Source organism: Vicugna pacos, chromosome 19, assembly GCF_048564905.1.
Source record: "Vicugna pacos chromosome 19, VicPac4, whole genome shotgun sequence".
Taxonomy (NCBI): domain Eukaryota; kingdom Metazoa; phylum Chordata; class Mammalia; order Artiodactyla; family Camelidae; genus Vicugna; species Vicugna pacos.
The window spans coordinates 34,424,104-34,442,185 of record NC_133005.1 but is presented as its reverse complement, the minus strand read 5'-3'; the positions used below and the strand labels follow the sequence as shown (position 1 = coordinate 34,442,185).

At 52.8% G+C, this 18,082-nt stretch overlaps 1 long non-coding RNA gene across 1 annotated transcript; it reads left to right on the top strand.

Moving 5' to 3' along the window:
* Positions 1-5,404: 5,404 nt before the first annotated feature.
* LOC140687305 (uncharacterized) lies at positions 5,405-6,734 on the top strand. The gene is made up of 2 exons (XR_012061505.1): positions 5,405-5,650; positions 6,199-6,734. It is a non-coding gene; the product is annotated as an uncharacterized lncRNA (long non-coding RNA).
* Positions 6,735-18,082: the final 11,348 nt, after the last annotated feature.

Below are 18,082 nucleotides of genomic sequence, written 5' to 3'. Positions count from 1 at the left end.
ACCCACAACCACACAGCAAGAGAGGACAGAGCCATTTTCTAAAGGCCCATCAGACTCCAATGACAGAGCCTCGTGGTGCTTTGAGTATTTCTCGGGTGCCTTCTGGGTGCCCAGTGTGGTGCTGGCTGTGATGCTGAAAAATGTTAACAGGGCTTCCTTTACACTGGACACTGGGCAGACACTGGACACACATCATCTTGTTTCATCAGCAATCCCTTGGATGCACATGGGGAAACTGAGGCATAGAGCACTCAGTGATGAGCCCCTCAAGGCCCAGATTTTGAGCAGCAGGGTTTGCATTCATCAACACTCACTAAGTCTTGCCATGATGCAGTTGGCTCCCCGTGTAGGAGCCACATATCTTTGTCCAAAGGCTGGAGCTACCTGTGTGATTCCAAGATTCTCCCCAGAGGCCAGAGGCTGAGGGTGCTGGCACCCTGAGGGGTGGTGGCCAGGGTCAGGAATGTGGTTGCAGTCAGGACACCCTGACTCCCAGCCTGATACCAACCCAGGCCCCACATCCCTGGCAACTTCATCCTTCCTTCTCTGAGCTAAAGATGGTTGCAGATCATTTCACAAGAGTTCTAGCCTCAGTCATCTTTTAGCAGCTGGGTCCACTTTCTGGACCTCACTGGGCCTCCCTCTAAATAAGTCACTGGAGACACAGAGCAGTGGGGTGATTGAGCAGGGTCCTGAGGCTCAAGGCCTCACCCCCAGTCTCCCTCTCCTTCCTCCACCAGCTCCTTTGCTCCCTGCCGCCCCACAGTTCCCTCCCTCCAGTCACAGTTCCCTGGCAAACAGGACCAGCTCACTCTCCAGACGTCTCCTGCCCAGTGGCACGTACTCACAGATCGCTGTGAACTCCTCACCCGGGACCCCAAAAGAGGAGGGCTAGATGGGGGAAGGACAGAGAATTGAAGGAGGAGTTGGATGACCCTGGTGACCCTATCTTCCAACAGGTTCCACCCCACCACTCCAGGGAGGAACCTCTGCCACACAGGATGCACTGTCCCCCTCACAGTCCCCCTGCCACCACCCAGTGTGGCTCCTTGTCCAAATCAGGACTGCCCTCTGGGTTCTGGGTGCACGTGGATCCAGTCCCTTCTCCCTGGTCTGTCCCAGTCCTGCTGCTGCCTCCGGCCACTTAGCATGCAGCCCTGGTTGTGCAGGCTGCAGCAACCAAATGAGATTAGCTTGCCTGCCAAAGCAAGTCCCCACTTGCCACCACCCACGGCTCTGCGCAGCCCCCAGCTGTTCTGGTGAGCCTCCCACAGCCTGGTGGGCCCAGCCTGGCCGCTGCCACCTCGCCCCCCACACCCCTATCAAACTCAGGGCCAGCCAGGGGCAAGTGAAAGAGGATGAAGGATTCTGTCCAACTTTATAGCCCTGCCTCCTCTCTGCCAACAGACCTCCTGGAGTCAGCAGGGGGAGGGGGACAGGCAGAGGGAGACAAACAGGATTAAGGATCCTTCCTTGCTTTGTATCCCTCACCAATTCTCCACCAAACCTCCTGGGGGAGCAAATAGGAAATACCCTCTGCCACTTCTCCCGTAAAATCCCGGGGAGGAGGGCAGGCGTGGGGAGCCAGCCGGAGGAAGGGTCCAGCCCTGCTGCACTCCCTCTACCTCTGCTCCCCTGAGCCACTGGGAAGCCAGCACGAATGTCTGGCCCAGTCCTGGGCCTCCCTGATGCTGTCCTGGCCAGTGAAGGCAGAAGGACCCAGCTCAGCCGCTCAGCCCTAATCCAGCAGGAGTCCCTGTCCTCTGGCGCCCAGGAAGCTTCCAGGGGCCTGGCAGGGAAACTCAGGGAAGTCTGAGTACCCAAGCAGGCTCCCTGAGAGAGTCGAGAGACACCTTTGACATCAGGACTCCTGGAAATGTCCCGTAAAGGGAAGAGGGTGTGGTGGGGATTGCCCTGCCCTGGGCTCCTGCTGACAGCTGCAGCTGCCTCCCTGACCATGCCCCAGGCTCACGTGGGTCTCCTTAACCATCTTCCTCCCATCTCTCTACTGCCTGCCCAACTAGCAGTGACCCACTCCCGAAGCCACTCTGGTGGTCCTGAGCTGCCTTGGGACTTCATGCCTGGCTGGGCGCCCACTGGCCTGCTCCCCTTAAAATCCAAGATTGGCACTTGCTGGCCAGGGATGGCAAGTCCATGCCATTTCCCCCATCTACCTGGCCAGGCCAGGTGGGTCCAGCCGGGTTGGAAGGAGGCCCGGAGTGAGGGAGGGGATCCTCTTCTCCTTGCCTGGAGGGGAAAGCTCTGTCCAAGGCACAGATCTCCCCCCCTCTCCCTGTCCATCCCCCTTCCCTCTCCTTGCCCCACATCCCCCAGCCCTTTGGCAGCTCAGGCAGCCAGCTCATGCCTGCGCACTTCAGCTTTCTCTTCTCTCTACCCTTCTCATTGTGCAACCTTAGGCAAATCCTCAAACCTCTCCAAGCCTCACTCTCCCCATCTGCAGAATGGGGGTGATCCCTACTTATCTCAAGGGCTTCTGCATGGCCCAAATTAGATTGCAACTGTGCATGCCCATGTGAATCAAATCCAGGTACTTCCTGGATTTGCTCTCTTTGCTCAGTCTCCCCAGGCATTCGGCCCAGCCATGGGGACGCCCCTCAGCCTGGTTCATTTGAAGTGGATATGACCCCTTCTGTGTCGGGGAACAGAGGTCTCTTCCAGCCTCTGGCCCTGAGCAGAGGGAGGAGGGAGACTCGGGATGCAGGGATGTGCAGGCAGGAGGGCTTGGATTAGAAACCCATCACAGAAATGACTTTCTTATCACACCATGACCTGAACTGACAGGACCAACTCTGGAAATTGAATTGCCTCCCCCGTCTCCTGCCTCCCCTCCCCCACCCCTTCCCTGGGCTCCTAGTTCCCTCCACACCCCAACCCCCATCTCTGAAAGCCCTGTTGGGAGAGACCAAGAGACACAGGTGCAGGAATGAAGCAAAGGTCAAGAGGGGAGTGGGGTGGGCAGGGACGCCAGGCTCCTGGGGAGCCAGGAGGCAGAGGTGGAAACAGGCAGGAATGGGGGTGATGGGGGACTGTAGGACAGAGGAGGCAGCCCACTCCCTGCTCATTTCCCTACCTGCCCCTGCACCCAGATGGCAGGTTGAGGCCTTCTTCCTGCTGGCCCCTCTCCACCCCGGCCTTGGCGCCTACGCAGGCCCAGGGCAGGGCCCTGGTGGCTGGGGCAGAACCCTGGGCTGGAGCCCACGGGTGCTTGGAAGCAGCGCCAGTGAGTTCCGGGCAATGCCCGGCCGCAGGTGGTGGGGAATGGGCCACGGGAGCCTGGGGCAGCCAGCTGTGTAATCAGGTGGGTGCTCACCACATCCACAGGGAGGGCCCAGCCCCAGCTGCCTCCAGCTCCCCAGGGAGGTGGACCTGGAGTATCCAAGTAGGGGCCTTGGTGCCCAGGAAACTCAGAAGAGGCTACAGGAGTCTTGGGAGGGGGCTGGGACCCAGAATCTAACCCTCTCGAGCCCAGCTCCCAGGCCTGATGGCAAGCCAGAAGCTGGCTCCCCCTTCCCAAGCTAGCATCTCCATCCAGAGCCTGAAAGTCTCAGATTCTCTCGTTAACTGGTACCTGACCTTTAGCCAGGCAGCAGTCCCCTCCCTCACACACTCTCTCCTCAACCCCACCCAGCTCCCGCATCTCCCTTCCATGTATCCACCCATCTCTGGTGCAGACTGCCTGGGGTGGGCAGTCCTGGGAGCAAGAGAACCCAGCAGGGGGAGGACCCCAGCCCAGGATCATGTGGTTCCAGACCTTTCCCTACTCAGCCCATCCTCCCTCCCCAAACTCACACACACACACACACACACACCTTCTTTTGCATCATTGGAAATGTGTTGTTGAATCTCAAGTTCATATATAATCAACTCCAGACACCGCTTAATCCAAGCCCCATTTTACAGGTGGGGAAACCGAGGCCCAGGGAGGAAGTGGATTTGTCCAAAGTCACGTGACAAGGAAATCCCGCTAAGCCCCGCTAGTCCTTCTTTCCCAGGAGGTGCTTTCCGTTGAGGGTTCCCTACTGGCCTCAAAACTCTCCCCAGACCTTCCAGGTCCTCCTGGCCTCCCTGCTCACCTGTGCCTCCCAGGCCTGGCCAATTGCAAGGCCCCAAAGTTAATAAATCAAGGTGACTTTGGGGACAAGAATCGGCCTCTTTCTCCCTTGTCCCTCCCATTTACATAATCCTGGCTGGCAATATGATAATGATGTTTGTTAAAGACAGAGCACAATAAATTAATACCGTTAAGTTGTTGCTGCAAAATGCAAAGTAGGTAATTTACTGCCAGCGAGGAACAGAGCCTTTAAACTGTAATGGATTAACTTTCCCAGCAGCAAATGTGTCCCCGGAGGGAGGGAGTGGGGGGAAGCAGGGGCGGGGCTGGGTTGATGGTGGGGGGGCCACTTACAGTCCAGGATATGGGCCTCAGGAGTCCAGGCCCAGTCTTTGGTCTCCACTGGATGTCAACCCCTTCTCCATCGAAGGGGAAACTGAGGTCTGTGCGGGTCAGGGAGTTATAGAAGACCATGGGGAGACAGTGGTGGTGACCAGGGACTTCCTTCAACCACCCACACCCCTCTAGAGAAGGGAGCTCCAGATGTCCCATTTGTGACATCAGAAAGAGACCCCAATGAAGAGTGAGGGTAACTAGAGCGGTCCCACCAGGCCCGGTCCCAGTCCCACAAGTGGCCGAGCCCCCAGCCCAGCGGAGGCCTCAGCCCTGGAGTTAGTCCTGGCCCAGGCCCCTGCTCCTCCCTCCCAGGGTCTCCGCGGAAAGGAGGGAGGGATCCGGGTTTGGTTAGGGCCGAGGAGGTGGGAGAAGGGAAAGGGGCGTGCACCCGGAACTGAGGGTCAGACCTTGGCCTGGTCCACCCCCCTTAGCCCAAACACTGCCCATGGGTGCTGGGGAGGGAGAAGGGGCTGAGGAGGGAGGAGGGGAGCGGTTATTTCTGTCTGTGGAGGAGGGGAGGGGTGGGATCAGGCAGTAGGGAAGCCGGGTGGTCCCAGGGAAGGTAGGTAGTGGGAGATGCAGGCAGGCCAGCTGAGAGGCCGGTGGGAACCCGGGCCCTCGCCAGCGTCTCTCAGGGGCAGCCCCTCCATTAGGGCTCAGGCGGCTCCTTTGGTGTCTAGGAGAATTGCCGCAGCTCCAGCTCAGGAGGGGGCGGTGGGGACGCCAGGCGGGTCTCAGGGACCCCAGCAGAATTCTAATTTCCCATTTATCTCTGCAGCTTCTCCAGCTATATTAAAGGGGCGACGCTCTGCAGGCGGTTCCCAGGCTAATTGGATTTGGGCCTCCTCTCACTCCTGGGCAAAGAAGGGGGTGGGGTGGGGGCTGGGGCAGCCTAGACTTGGGGAGGGGATGCTGGGGCTCTGGGCTGGGGGCTGGGCTCAGTGTGGGTGGCTGTGGTCCTGGAGTCCAGACCTCTGGTTACATCCTGACTGCTGTCTGGCCTTGAACAAGCCTCTGCCCCTCTGCAGACCACTGAATTCCCTCATCTGAGACGATGATGATGATGATCATGATAACAGCAACAACAAGGACCATCACTTACTCAGCATTTCCTAGGTGCCTGGTGCTGTTCATAGTGCTCGGTATGACAGTATGCCTCTCATCCCAGCAACAGCCCAGTGCGTAAGTATTATCATGTTCTGTTGTGCATTTGAGTAAACTGAGGCACAAAGCTGTCCAATAGCCTGCCCAGAGTCTGGATATTACCCACAATAAACATTTCAGGTTTGCCTCGTGCCTGTAGTCCCAACCATAAAAGCCCAGTTACCCGCAAATAGACCTGAGCTGGGGGGTGGTGCTCCCTGTGCCCATTTTGCAGATGGGGAAATGGAGGCCTGGTCTGAAGCTGCTTTTAGCTTTAGGATTACAGCACTCTCATGAAAGCTCCCTTTCATTCCCTCCCAGGGTCCAGGGCTGACATTTCCAGGGATGAAAGTCCGAGTTTTCAGAGTGTGTATTTGGTACCAATGTCTGGGGTGGGGCAGGGGTCCATGCGCCCAACTCTTGTGCATCTCTCCTTCCCCGAACTCAGGTCTCAATCCTAGTATCCACTAGGCCTGCTGAAGCCCCTTTTCCCATACAAGGGCTGAGCTGGAGGGAGGGCCTCCTCTCCTTAGAACAAGTTCATTCCCAGATGAACCTTCATAGCTACAAATCACATGCTTCCACAGGTCCAGAGTGGAAGGATGGAGAGGAGAGAAGTCCCAGCTCCACCAGATCCTGTTCCCTAGTGACCCTCGAACCAGGCCCTCTACACAGGTTACCTCGCTACATCTTCAAGACAGCCCCATGGGCCCGTGCAGCTCACATGCCCGTTTTCCAGACAAAAAAAAAACAAACAAACAAAAACAGAGGCTCTTGTGAAGCAAGGTCATGGTGAGGACCTGGTGGAGCTGGGATTCAAACCCACGTTTGTCTGAATCCAGGACCTGAGTTCTTCACAGCACGTTCTCCCATGCAAGGGGGGAGTCAGAACTTGGAAGTCCCACTGATGGAGACCCTGGGATCAGAGCCCAAGGACGTGATCCCAGTGGAAGGAGCCTGAGGCTGGGAACCAGGGAACCTGGGTTCACACCTCTACTCAGCCCCAGACTCACTGTGTGATGCGTCACTTCCCTGAGTTCAATGGCAAAATGGAGATAAGAATAGTGCCTACCTTATGGGTGATTGTATTCCAGGAACTATAAATAAAGTATTTTTCATAGTGCCTGACACACAGTAGGTACCGGATCAAAGCTAGCCATCCTTTCCCCAGATGAAGTCACACCAGCCTCCCAAGACTGCTGGAGTCACACATGGGGAAGAGCTTTGCCCTGCTCCACGGTCTCAGAGATGGTCAGTGCTAGAAGCATCAAGCGCAAGGCTTTCATCTTTCAGATAAGGAGACTGAGGCCCAGGGTGACAACAAGGGAGTGGCAGGGCCAGGAATCAGCCCCGGGGCTCCTGGTGGCCTCCTTGCTCCGACCAGGGTGACGGTTCTCCTTCCAGTCTCCTTTTGCCCTGAGTGTCCGTATCTGTCTGTCCAGTCATCCCTCCCGTAGGAGGCCAGCTGGATGGCTGACCTGGGCAGCCCTTTGCAGTCCAGCCGCTGGCAGGAACCTGCTGGAATAAATGCAAAGAGACCCCCCTCTGGAGGCTGCTCTTGCCGTGTCCCCGTCCAAATGTTAATTTTGCCAGAGCCTTGATAAATCTTCCTGTCGTCTCCATCCTCCCAAGACATAGATTTCATCTTATTGAGAGGTGACACTTCTGCCCTTTGGTACCAGCTATCAATTTCAGGTGGCGCCCAAAGTGGAAAGTGATGAAGAACCAGGTCCTGGTAAACCCCCCTCTGGTACCTAATCTTCCCCTTAAACCACATGGGGCCATCCCACTTGAGACATTGTCACCTGCCCTTCCAGAAGAAATGCCAGGCCCCAACCCTATCCCCTGGCTCTCAGCATTTCACTGCATGTTTGCCCAACTTCCAGCTGCCAACACCTGAACCTCTTTACCTGAGGCTGGTTCAGTCATTTGGCTGCCCAGATAGTAGACTGGAAGAGCCATGGACTAATGTCCAGGGAGTAGCTCTTAACTACTGACTCTTTGGAGCTGGGGTATCAGTACCCCAGCTCTCTCACCCTTTGTGGGGGTGGATACTCTGAAGTGTGCAGTGGCTCTCAGAATTCCTTGCTGGAGTTAGCACCAGTTACCACAGTGGTTATTATGGGCTAGATCATCACCCCTCATTGATTGTCTCCCTTCTCCCCTAATTTTCCACCCTCCTGCTGGTGCTTCTGACCTCCATAATCAACTACTTGACCTTGGATCCTTTTCTTCGGGTCTCTTTCTGCAGGAATCCAAACTAAGACACTCACCAAACATTTTAGTATCTCAAGATGTAATGCTCTATAGTCAGCAATGGAGATTCAACAGAAATGGGACATTGAATGCCTACTATGTGCAGAGACTGTGTGTTTCTTGCTCCTGGATCAATTTTTAATTCAAGCAGAAAGACATCTCTGGAAAGTTCTGTCCCAATTTTACAGGTGAGAAAACAGATGCTCAGAGAGGTGGAATAACTTGTCCAGTGTCACAGAGCCAGCAAATGAGAGGCAATATTCAAACTCAGGCAGCCCACTTTCTTATCCAATCCACTCCATTCCACCTCCTCTAGGCAGAGGCATGAAATGGAGCCAGGATTCACTTCCAGGTGTGATCAACAGCTCAGTTCAGAATTTCTCCCCTGAGGGCTTTCTATGGGGTGGGCAGCGTTCTGCAGGGTGCTAAAGACATTGCAATAAAAAGATGCAGTTCCTGCTCTCAAAGGGGTTGGAGAACTGGTGGGGGAGATAGATGCATGAAAGACAGTATGACTGGGACCCCTCCCAGAATACACTGAAGCATCTTCCCTAGAAGGTCCTCTTCTTATAGAACCTTGGGATATTCATCCTGGGAGGCAGCTGAGAGATTGTCCATTACAACACCTTCATTTTATAGATGGGGCAATCGAATCTTAAGAGAGACAGGGACTCACCCAAGGTTGTAACCAGGACCAGGGATCCTGTCTTTGAATTCTGCTGAGCATCACCCCCACTCCCCCACCCCTGTGTATCAATGTTACCCCGCAATTCCCCAACAGAAGATCCACCATAAGCAATTCTCAAAACTCAGAAGCTTCAATGTTAAAAAACAAACAGGATTCATTGCATAAAATATTTAAATTTCTGTACAACCTAAGGAAAAAATAAATGTATGGACTTAGGAGAAAATATTTGCATATAGCAGGTAAAGGGTTAATAGCCTTCATATACAAAGAACTTTTACCAATCAATAAGAGAAAGACAGACAATCCGAAAAAATTATGAATAAAAGACATGAGCAGAGGGCACCAGTCTAAGGACTCGATGCCAGAGCTTTGGATACTCTGAGGATACTGAGAGTGGTAAAACTGTTATAACTTGTTAAATAAATGCTTATTCATTATTAAAAAACCCATTTGTAGTGCAGGTCACACATTACTGCTTGTTAAACCCGTTAACGTGCTGGGAGTCCTCCCAGATGCCTTATTTACAGTTATAATTGCAGAAGGTGGCCAAATGCCAGAGCCATGGCCCCGTGGTGGGACCCATTCCCTTCCCCATACCCAGCCTTGTGCCTGTGGGTCCCTCAGTCTTAAGCAAAGTGGCCTTAGCATCAAATTGCCTCTGCAGCCTGGATGGGACAGACCAAGTGGGACATAGCTGGGGAGTCAGGACACCTGGACCTGCTCCTGATTGTGTGATCTCTGCCCTTTCCTCTGGGCATCAGTTTTCCTGTCTGTAAAATGGGTGGGTTGGCAGATTATGTCAGAAGTCACACCAACACTGATGAGCTAAGATTTGAGGTGAAGGATGAGCAGCAGGGGGGAGATTTGGCACCTACCATCCTCCCTGCCCTCACTTCTATGCAGAAGGGCCAATGCTGACCTAATCAACAGGAACTCAATTAAGGAGTCCTTTCAAGAGACTTAGGACAAAGGTCCCACTTTACAGACGGAAAGTCAGAGGCCCAGAGAAGAGCAGGAACTCACATAAGTTCCCCCAGCCCAGTCGGGACGAGAGCCCTGGTCCCTGTATTCCTCCTCTTTCTCTTTGAATGGAAGCAGAGGCCAGAGACAGCCGCAGAACCGGAGTTCTGTAGCTGCCGGGAGTCCTCTGCCTCTCTGCCCTCACCTCCCAGTCTCCCTCTCCTCTTCCTTGATTCCATAGCGATCCTCCCCCAGGGCGATGACCACCTTGCAGTAGAAGTCTTGTCGGGTGTCAGGCCAGCAGTCTTCCCAGCCAGCCTTTGTTTCTGCTGTAAAGACAACCCCTGACCCAGAGTGAGTGACTCTGTGCTCTGCACTGCCAGAGGTAATTAGCCACACAACCCTTTGGGTTAAGCATCGCCCCCTTTAGGAAGTCCCTAGAGGGGACATTATCTTATTGACTCCTCCATCAGTCACTGTTTAAAACACAGTGTGTGCCCCATGCTGGCAATGAGGAGATCAGGGTTTGGGGCCAGATTCTGTCACTTCCTGTGTGACTCCAAGCAAGCCATGTAACCTCTCTGAATTTTTCAGTAAACAAAGCTGTTGGAAGGAAACATTTAGATAATAAATGAAAGGTTTTAGCACACTATGCAGGACATAGGGGGAGATGGATAAAGAGGAGCTGCTATTGTTAACTGAAAATTAATAACACCTACCTGAGGGTTCTTGGGAGGCAGTAATGACATGATGTGTCTAAAGCACATGGCAAAGTATCAGAGGCTCATTTAGGACCATCCTGGGTCGAAACCAAAAATCGCTGCTGTGACTCAGGCTGGGGGGGTTGGCTTATTCGTGGACAAGGAGGGCCATCTGGGGGGTCCCAAATGCTCGCAAAGGAGATGACCACCGCTTCAGCTTCCACCTGGGGCTGACCCCAGCCCCATCCAGACTTGGGGTATGAGCCAAGCCAGGAACGCCAGCATCAAGTGTGGATGGGAACCTGGAGCCCAGGAAGACACACATGATCAATACTAAGCCAATCTCCTACAAGATTACCCTGGCCTCTGATAGCCAGTTGTAAAGAAAATCACTCAGCACACTAGGGAGATGTGAAAAATGCCACGGATTACAGTTTGGGATGTTCCGAGTGAGAGTAAGTGAGTTCGGGATTGTTTCCTGCAGTAAATAATTCATCCACTTTAAATTTCGTTTTTTCTTGCCAATGCCTTCCCTCCCTCCCTCTGTTTCGCTGCCTCTCCCGCAAGCTCCCTCCAAGCCTGATCACTCCAAGGCTCCCACCTCCACTTCCGTTTGGGGCACCCCTGCATCCAGCAAGGAGCTCATAATACAAATGTTTTGAGGCTGTTAATGACACTAATCGTCTTTCGCTGCTAATTAGTAACACTGCCAAGCAAAACTTCTTTGTTACAGAGGCTGAGGACCACCCAGGCGGGAGAGCCTGATTGGGACAGCCTGGGGTAAAGCTGTAGCTCCGCTGGGGAGCAGGCAGGAGCTGGGTATGAGGTGATGCACCAAGAAAGTGTCAGCCTGCTGGACCCTGGGTGGTCTGGCTCCTAGCTTGGGGGACCCTGAACTCTGCTGCATCTGCTACATCATTCAGAGGTGATGGCTGGAGGGAAGCTAGGACCAGGTCAGGAGGCAGGGAAAGAGATCTAGCTAGTGATGGCCCCTTCACCACAGCCACAGGCACTTTAGGGCCCCAAGACACAAGTGTGGATCAACTCCAATTTAAGGATCAGTTCAGAGACCCAGGGCTCAGAATTAGCTGATGGTGGGCACCCATGTGGGAACTCTTAACACACCAGCTGCTGGGTCTCCAGAAGATGACCATTCAACACGCAGACCCCAGGGAGGTGCTGGGCACCTCACCTCCAGGAACTCATAGCTCTGTGTAAGGAAATGGTTAATAACAGCTAACATTTATGGAGATTTCCCTTTTATTGTCCTAAGAACTTACGCAAATTCATTGATTCCTCCCAAGAAACTCACGAGGTAGGTACTTTTTTGGGCTGGGTTTTTTTATTTTTTATTTTTTTTTATTTTTTGTTCTTTAGTAGATACTCTTTCCATCCCCATCTTACAGATGAGAAACCTGAGGCACAGAGAGATCAGGTAATTTGTTCATGGTCACACTAAGGCAGAACCAAGTAGTGGACTCAGGGAGCCTGGGTCCAAAGCCCAGCTGCTTTAATCGCAAAACCTCTAACAGAGAAATAAAAAGACAGTTTTGAGTCAGTGTGAGCCATGCTAGAATAGGGTACATTTGGGGCTGCAGGAGCACAGAGGAAGCATGTCATGCAGTCTTGGGTGATCAGCGAAGGCTTCCAGGAGGAGGTGGGGTCTGAGAGGGCCTTGAGGGATGCACAGGATTTCGCTAGGGGAACTGGAGATGGTAAGGAATTCCAAAAGACAGGGAATCATGAGCAAGCACAGAGATAAGAAAGGGCAGGGTTCAAGTGGTCTAGTGATGTCTGAGAATAAGAAGTGAGGTGGGGAACCAAGAGAGACCAACCTGGGGGGACCAGAAGAGCTGGATGCTAAGCCAAGAGCTATGGGGGGCCATGCAGGGAGAGCAGCAGAGAAGACCTGACTTTAGGAAGCTCCCTCTGGCTACAGGATGAAGGGGGATTGTAGGGAGAAACACAAGGGAGGCTGGTGATAGGCCAGGAAAGGGCTGGCCAGGGACTGGGCTCAAGCTGTGTGCTGCTGGGGTCGGAGAAGAGGAGGCAAATTCAGTAAGTGATGTGGAAGTAAAAGAGGGCAGAACGAGTGATGGATTGCAAGCGGAGGGAGGATGCAGGGGAGGGAAGGGTCCAGGAGGTGGGACCAGCAGTCTCCAAGCAGGCAGGCAGGAGGAGAAGGAGGGCATGGGGAGCCCTGCCAGGCCTCTGGGTGGGGGGGGGGGGAGCACAGCCTGCTGATTCAAGCCCAGCTTGGACCGAAGGGGGCCCAGCCGCCGGGAGCTGATAAGGCAAGAAGTACCCAAGCCTGAAAGGCCCCCAGGCCGACTGTATCTTCCCTTTTGTCACCTTAAATCCCACCTTTCCAGCTGCATTCTCCTGGGTAAAGCACTGCCTGCTCTATCATATGCTTTGAACTCCTCTTCCACAGCGTTGAAGACGCAAATTACATATCATCTTTCTTTAGGGGCCGCTTTCTGGGGTTCCTCCAGGCAGAATCAATTGTTCCCTCCTCTGTGGTCCCAGAGTACCTCGTATGCTTGCGTAGCCCTGATGATATTAGAGTGAGTTGGTGTTTTGTTTTTCTCTGTCTGCTGCATTAGCCTGGGAGTTCCTGGAGGGGCAAGGTGACAAGGGATCTTTCTGTTTGTATGTGTTTTTGCAAATGAGGACAATTTTGCATGAATGCATTTTTTTAAACTGTGTCTCCCCTTCCAGACTGAACCCTCTGGAACTCCAGTAAGGGAAGGGGGCTTGCCAGAGACTGTCTGGGGAGGACTTGAACTACAGCGTGCTCTGGGGTTCTTCCTTTATTGTCTCTTGTTTTTTCATTTTTATTTTATTTTATTTTATTTAACATACAGTAACATTGATTCTTTTTTTCATGTTCAGTTCTATAAATTTCAATACATAGATTCACGTAATCACCATCTGAATGCACCTTGAATTCACATAAATGGTATTATGCTGCAGATCCCAATTGGTTTCTTACTCCTGTATTTCATGTTTTAAAGACCCATCCATGTCTGTTGCTGTGTACATGTCTGCTGTGCTAACAGCTCCCCAGACCTCCACAGTGTGTGTCCCCACATCTTCCTGCCCACTCCCCACGAGGGCACCCGGGGTCACCTCCAACTTCATCCACCGCAGACGATGTCAGGATGGACACCTTGAGACTTGTTCCCCGTGGACATGCTGAGAATTTCCCCAGGATGTATACCCAGAAGTAGAATTCCTGGGTCATAAGGTCATCATATAAATCATGATCTTTAAATCTCATGTCACTCACAAAGGTGTCCCAGTCCATCTTGGGAGACGACAGACCATGCAGAGCCGGCCCACACCAATAGGGCTATCCCAGGTGTTAAAATGTTGAGACTCTTCCACTCTGAAGGCTAAAAAGCTGCTTCCCTGTCTTCCGAGTCTCCCAAGGGCTCAGCCCACCTCCTTGACCTCCAGCTCCTCCCGGAGCCCCTGACTTTTCCCAGGATCTAGCAAATAATGGGTTACACCTCATCCAGAAATGGCCACCAGGGTCCTGCTCTGGTTCCGTGTCCATTTCCAACTATTATGTATTTTGAATATCATCCTTGTCCACAACCCTACGTAGGAGAAAGAGCCAGAGAAGAGCCCCAGAGGCTGTAGTTCAAGTCCTCCCCAGCCACTCTCCGGCAAGCCCCCTTCCCTTACTGGAGTTCCACCCATGAGGCCAGCACTTCAGGGACTGCTGTGCCCTCCTAAAACATGCTTGCATGTTCCTTACAGCCCCCCTGAGAGCTAGGGAGGGGTTCTCCCCATTTGACAGATAAAGAAACCGAGGCCCAGAAAGTGGGACTGACTTGCCTGAGGTCACGCAGTGAATGAGGAGCAGAGCTGGGACCCAAGAGAGTCCAAAGGTGGAGCCAAGCCCCAGCACTCTCCTGTTTTGAAGGGTCTCCATCCACACACACAGCGCATGCAGTAAACTGCACCTACCCCCACCTTGCTCATCTTTTATGCATGAGTACGGAGAGGTGAGCTGAGCTGCTGTTGACTAGATGGCACAATGCTAGGTTTGGTAGACATTTAATTAAACACTCATTAATTTTGATTTTGCAGTTTTCATTTTGTATTTTAGAGCCCATCTTTTTTTTCTTTATTCTTTTCTTTTTTTCTTCCTTTCACATCTCTAATTTTTCTGGAGGCTTTTGACAAGATCAAGGACCCTTCTGAATGCCTGAACAACTCCCTCGAGTAGTGGGCCCTGCTAGCAACTGGACCCCAGTCTGTCCCTCTGCCTCAACAATGGGCTGTTGGTAGACCTTCAGTTGGCCTGGGGAAGGGCACAGAGGTCAGTCCCCTGGGGACCTGCCCTCCAGGGGCCCCAGTTCTGCCTCTGACCCTCCACATCCCCAGAGGCAAAGGCTCCCCGGCCTGGGTGGTGTGTGCTCCTGCCGGCTGCAGGGAGTCATCACACTGACTCTCTGAGACTAGAAGTTGGGGTGAGGGTAGGGGATGCCTGGTGGAAAAATGGAAGTAATTGGTGGGCTTTTTTTCTTTCTTTCTTTCTTTCTTTTTTAAGATAGAGAGGAAGAGGGATGAGTTGGGGCCTCAAATGCCAGGATTCCAGGCCTAGAGCCCTGGTCCAGATTAAACATGGTGTCAACCAATATCTACTGGGCACCTGCTGGAGGCCAGGCATCATCTTATTTAATCTTCATGACACCCGCGAGATGCAGGCAGGGCAAAATACTTAACACCCAGCACAGCATGTGTGGATTCATTAGAACATTCTCTTGATGCTGGAGCAAGTCCTTGAGGTGCCCAGAGGAGCTGACCTTTAGTTTTTGGATCGTGGAAGGAGGAGGTGTCCTAGGTGGGACTAGGGTAGCAGCGGGGAAGAGGGCTGGATCCAGTGGCCATCCGCTGCCCACTATGGAAGTGCTGCGGTATTTGAACAAGCCCAGCTGAATGTCAGTTCAGGTTATGGACACCATTATCATCATCTCCACTTTACGGTCAAAGAAACTGAGGCTTGGAGAGATGCGGTGACTGGCCGCCTCTCAGCAGGAGGTGCTCCCTGAATTCAGACCTAGATCTGCCTCAGTCCAGGGTCATGCTTTTACCCATTAGGCTTTTTTCCTTAATGTTTAGCATTCTGGTTGTTTTCTCTTCCCCCAAAAGGCCTTGACTGCAGCCTCCAGCTCAAAGGGCAGCAGTTTAGGTGGGAGAAAGGGAAGGGTTAACCAGGCCACACCCCTCAGGGCAGCCATGGCATCACCCTTGGGTCTGGCAGCTGCCAGCACCTACCCTAGCCTTTCATCTCCATGGGCTCCAGGTGAGAGAAGCCAGAGCCAGACCTGCCAGGAACCCAGCAGTGTGGTTTCCCTTTGATTCCCGGGGAGGCTGCCTGAATCCAAAGCAGGCAGCAGTGGCCAGTGCCCCAGGGTCCCCAGGATGGCAGCCTCGGGCTGACCCCTTCCACCTGCCCAGCCTGAGCCACTGCCAGGGCTCCCCTCCTGCCAGATCCTTGGGGACCAGCCAGAGCAGGAGATGGGCTGAGGGAGGCTCTAGGCCACAGGAGAGAAGGGGAAAGAAGGTAAGGCCAGGGCACCAGGGGCTCAGACCCAGGCCAGGCGGGGTGAGGGTGGGGCTCCAGGAGGGCTGGAGTCAGGAGAGAGCCAGGACCTCCGGGAAGCACAGAGCTTGAACACTGGCCTTTCCCCAAGGCGCGTGGAACCTTTTGGGGTTTGGGTCTCAAGGTGAGAGCTGTGGGGGGCCGGTGAGAAAAAGCAACGAATTTAAAAGGAATTAGTCAGGAGGCGGTGACAGGCCCATTCTGAAGCAAGATGAATGGGTTTCAGTTGGCGAAAATGATTCTAATTTATAATCTGCTTCTTGCTGCCGCTCGCCAATTAATTCTCTATAGATACATAAATAGGCCGCGTGTTTGCTTTGCTTCAAACATAATAAACATTACACTCTGTCCTCTTCTTTTGTGCCGGTTCCTGTCACGGCATTAGTCCCCACAGCTAATTCCTCACACCTGTCTCTGCCACTCAGGGGAGCGGGGCTGAGTGGGGAGGAAGTGCCGGGATCCAGGAAACTCGTGGCACCAGGAGATAAATGGCTGAGCCAGAAGCTGTGGGCACCTGCAGGGAGACTGGGCTCCCCACTGGCTCTGGAGGGGCCTCGGCAGGCAGGGAGGGAGGCAGGGAGAGGGGTGGGGGACAGAGGGAGGGGAGCCCCCAGCTTCCTATGCTGCACACTTAGGGACCATCTTCCCCGTGATGGAGGGAGGGAGGGAGGGAGGGAGGGAGGCAGAGAACCAGTCATCCTTACTTTCTGTCCTTCCATCATTGCCCCCCAGCTCACTGGGCTCCAGACACACCCGCCTCCTGGCTTTTTCACAAACACCCAGCCAGCCTCTGCTCCTGGCTTTTGCACTTGCCCATAAGGCTCTTTCCCTAAAGAGCCACCTCCTTAGTGTCTTTCTTCATATGTCTCTCCTAGCAGTGAGGTATTTTCTGGACTCCCCCTTTCCCAAAACAGGAAGCCCCCTTCTTTACCATTCTTGGTGTCCTTTTCCTGTTTGAAATCTCTGCTTAGTATTATCACTATCTAATGTACTCTTTATTTTACTAATTTATCTTCTTTATCGTCTTCTCCAATTGGAATGGAAGTCCATGAGCGTATCCCCGTTTTCATGGCTGTATCCTCAGTGCCTTGGGACAGAGTAGATGCTCAGTAAATATTTGTTGAGTGAATGAATGAGGTGGGGATGGGATAGGATGGGAGGAAACAATAGATGGGGTCCAAAGATTGAAATGATTTCTCAGTCCAGCTCAATATCTCACCCAATCCCTGAGAAGTGGGCAAAACCAAGGTGTGGGGAGGGGGATTGGCTTGCCCAAGGTGACAGGGACTAAGATCCCAGGCCACCTTAGAAATATATACCTCATAGGAATTCTTCCAGACCAGACACTGGGGAAACTGAAACTCAAGGTGGTGGCATGACCTGCCCTAGGTCACAATGATTTATTCACTGAAATGACTGTGTATCTACCATGTGCCAGGCACAGTTCTAGGAGAAGTGACCGCGACAGATATGATCTCTGCCCTCACAGAACTTACAGTCTGGAGGGAGGACTTGTATGAGGGAAGAACACATCAGACTCCATATTGGATCTGACTCTCCATATTGTATTCTATTGCTTTTGCTACAAGTTGATTACTAAAGGGATGTTGCCTATAAGCTTAAGTTATACATAATGGCTCATCTCTGGAACCCTGCCTCCCAGGAAATGAGTGTTAAGGTAAAATACCTTTGTTTAGCTCACAGGAAGCATCCTGACCAGGCCCACCTGTGAGTGACTGCAGGAAGGCAGATATTAACACACCCCCCTCTGGAGGCTGACTGGAACCAGGAAATGTTTGGCTTTACTCCCTCCCCTTTTAGTGTAAAAGAAGCTTGCATTCTAACTCAGGTGAGATGGTTCTTTGGGGCACTTGTCCATCATATTCTTGGCTTTCTGAATAAAGTCACTTTTCCTTTCCCCAACAACTCGTCCCTCAATTTTTTGGCTTGTCATGGGGCAAGCAGTACAAGCTTGGACTCGGTAACAATGGACACAGGACAAGTTAAGAAATAAATGTAAATGCCCGGAAGTAACAAGAGCTAAGAAGATAAATAAATTGAGGTGAAAAGATAGAGGGTGATGGCAGGAGTGGGGTGGAGAGGGGGCATCATTGTATTTGAGCAGGTCAGGGAAGTCCCCTAGAAGAAGGAGACTGAGCAGAAACCCCACTGATGAGAAGACAGCCTCATGGACACAGAGCAGGACCAGGGTTTCCACTCATAGGAGTCTGCTCCAAAAGGTGTTT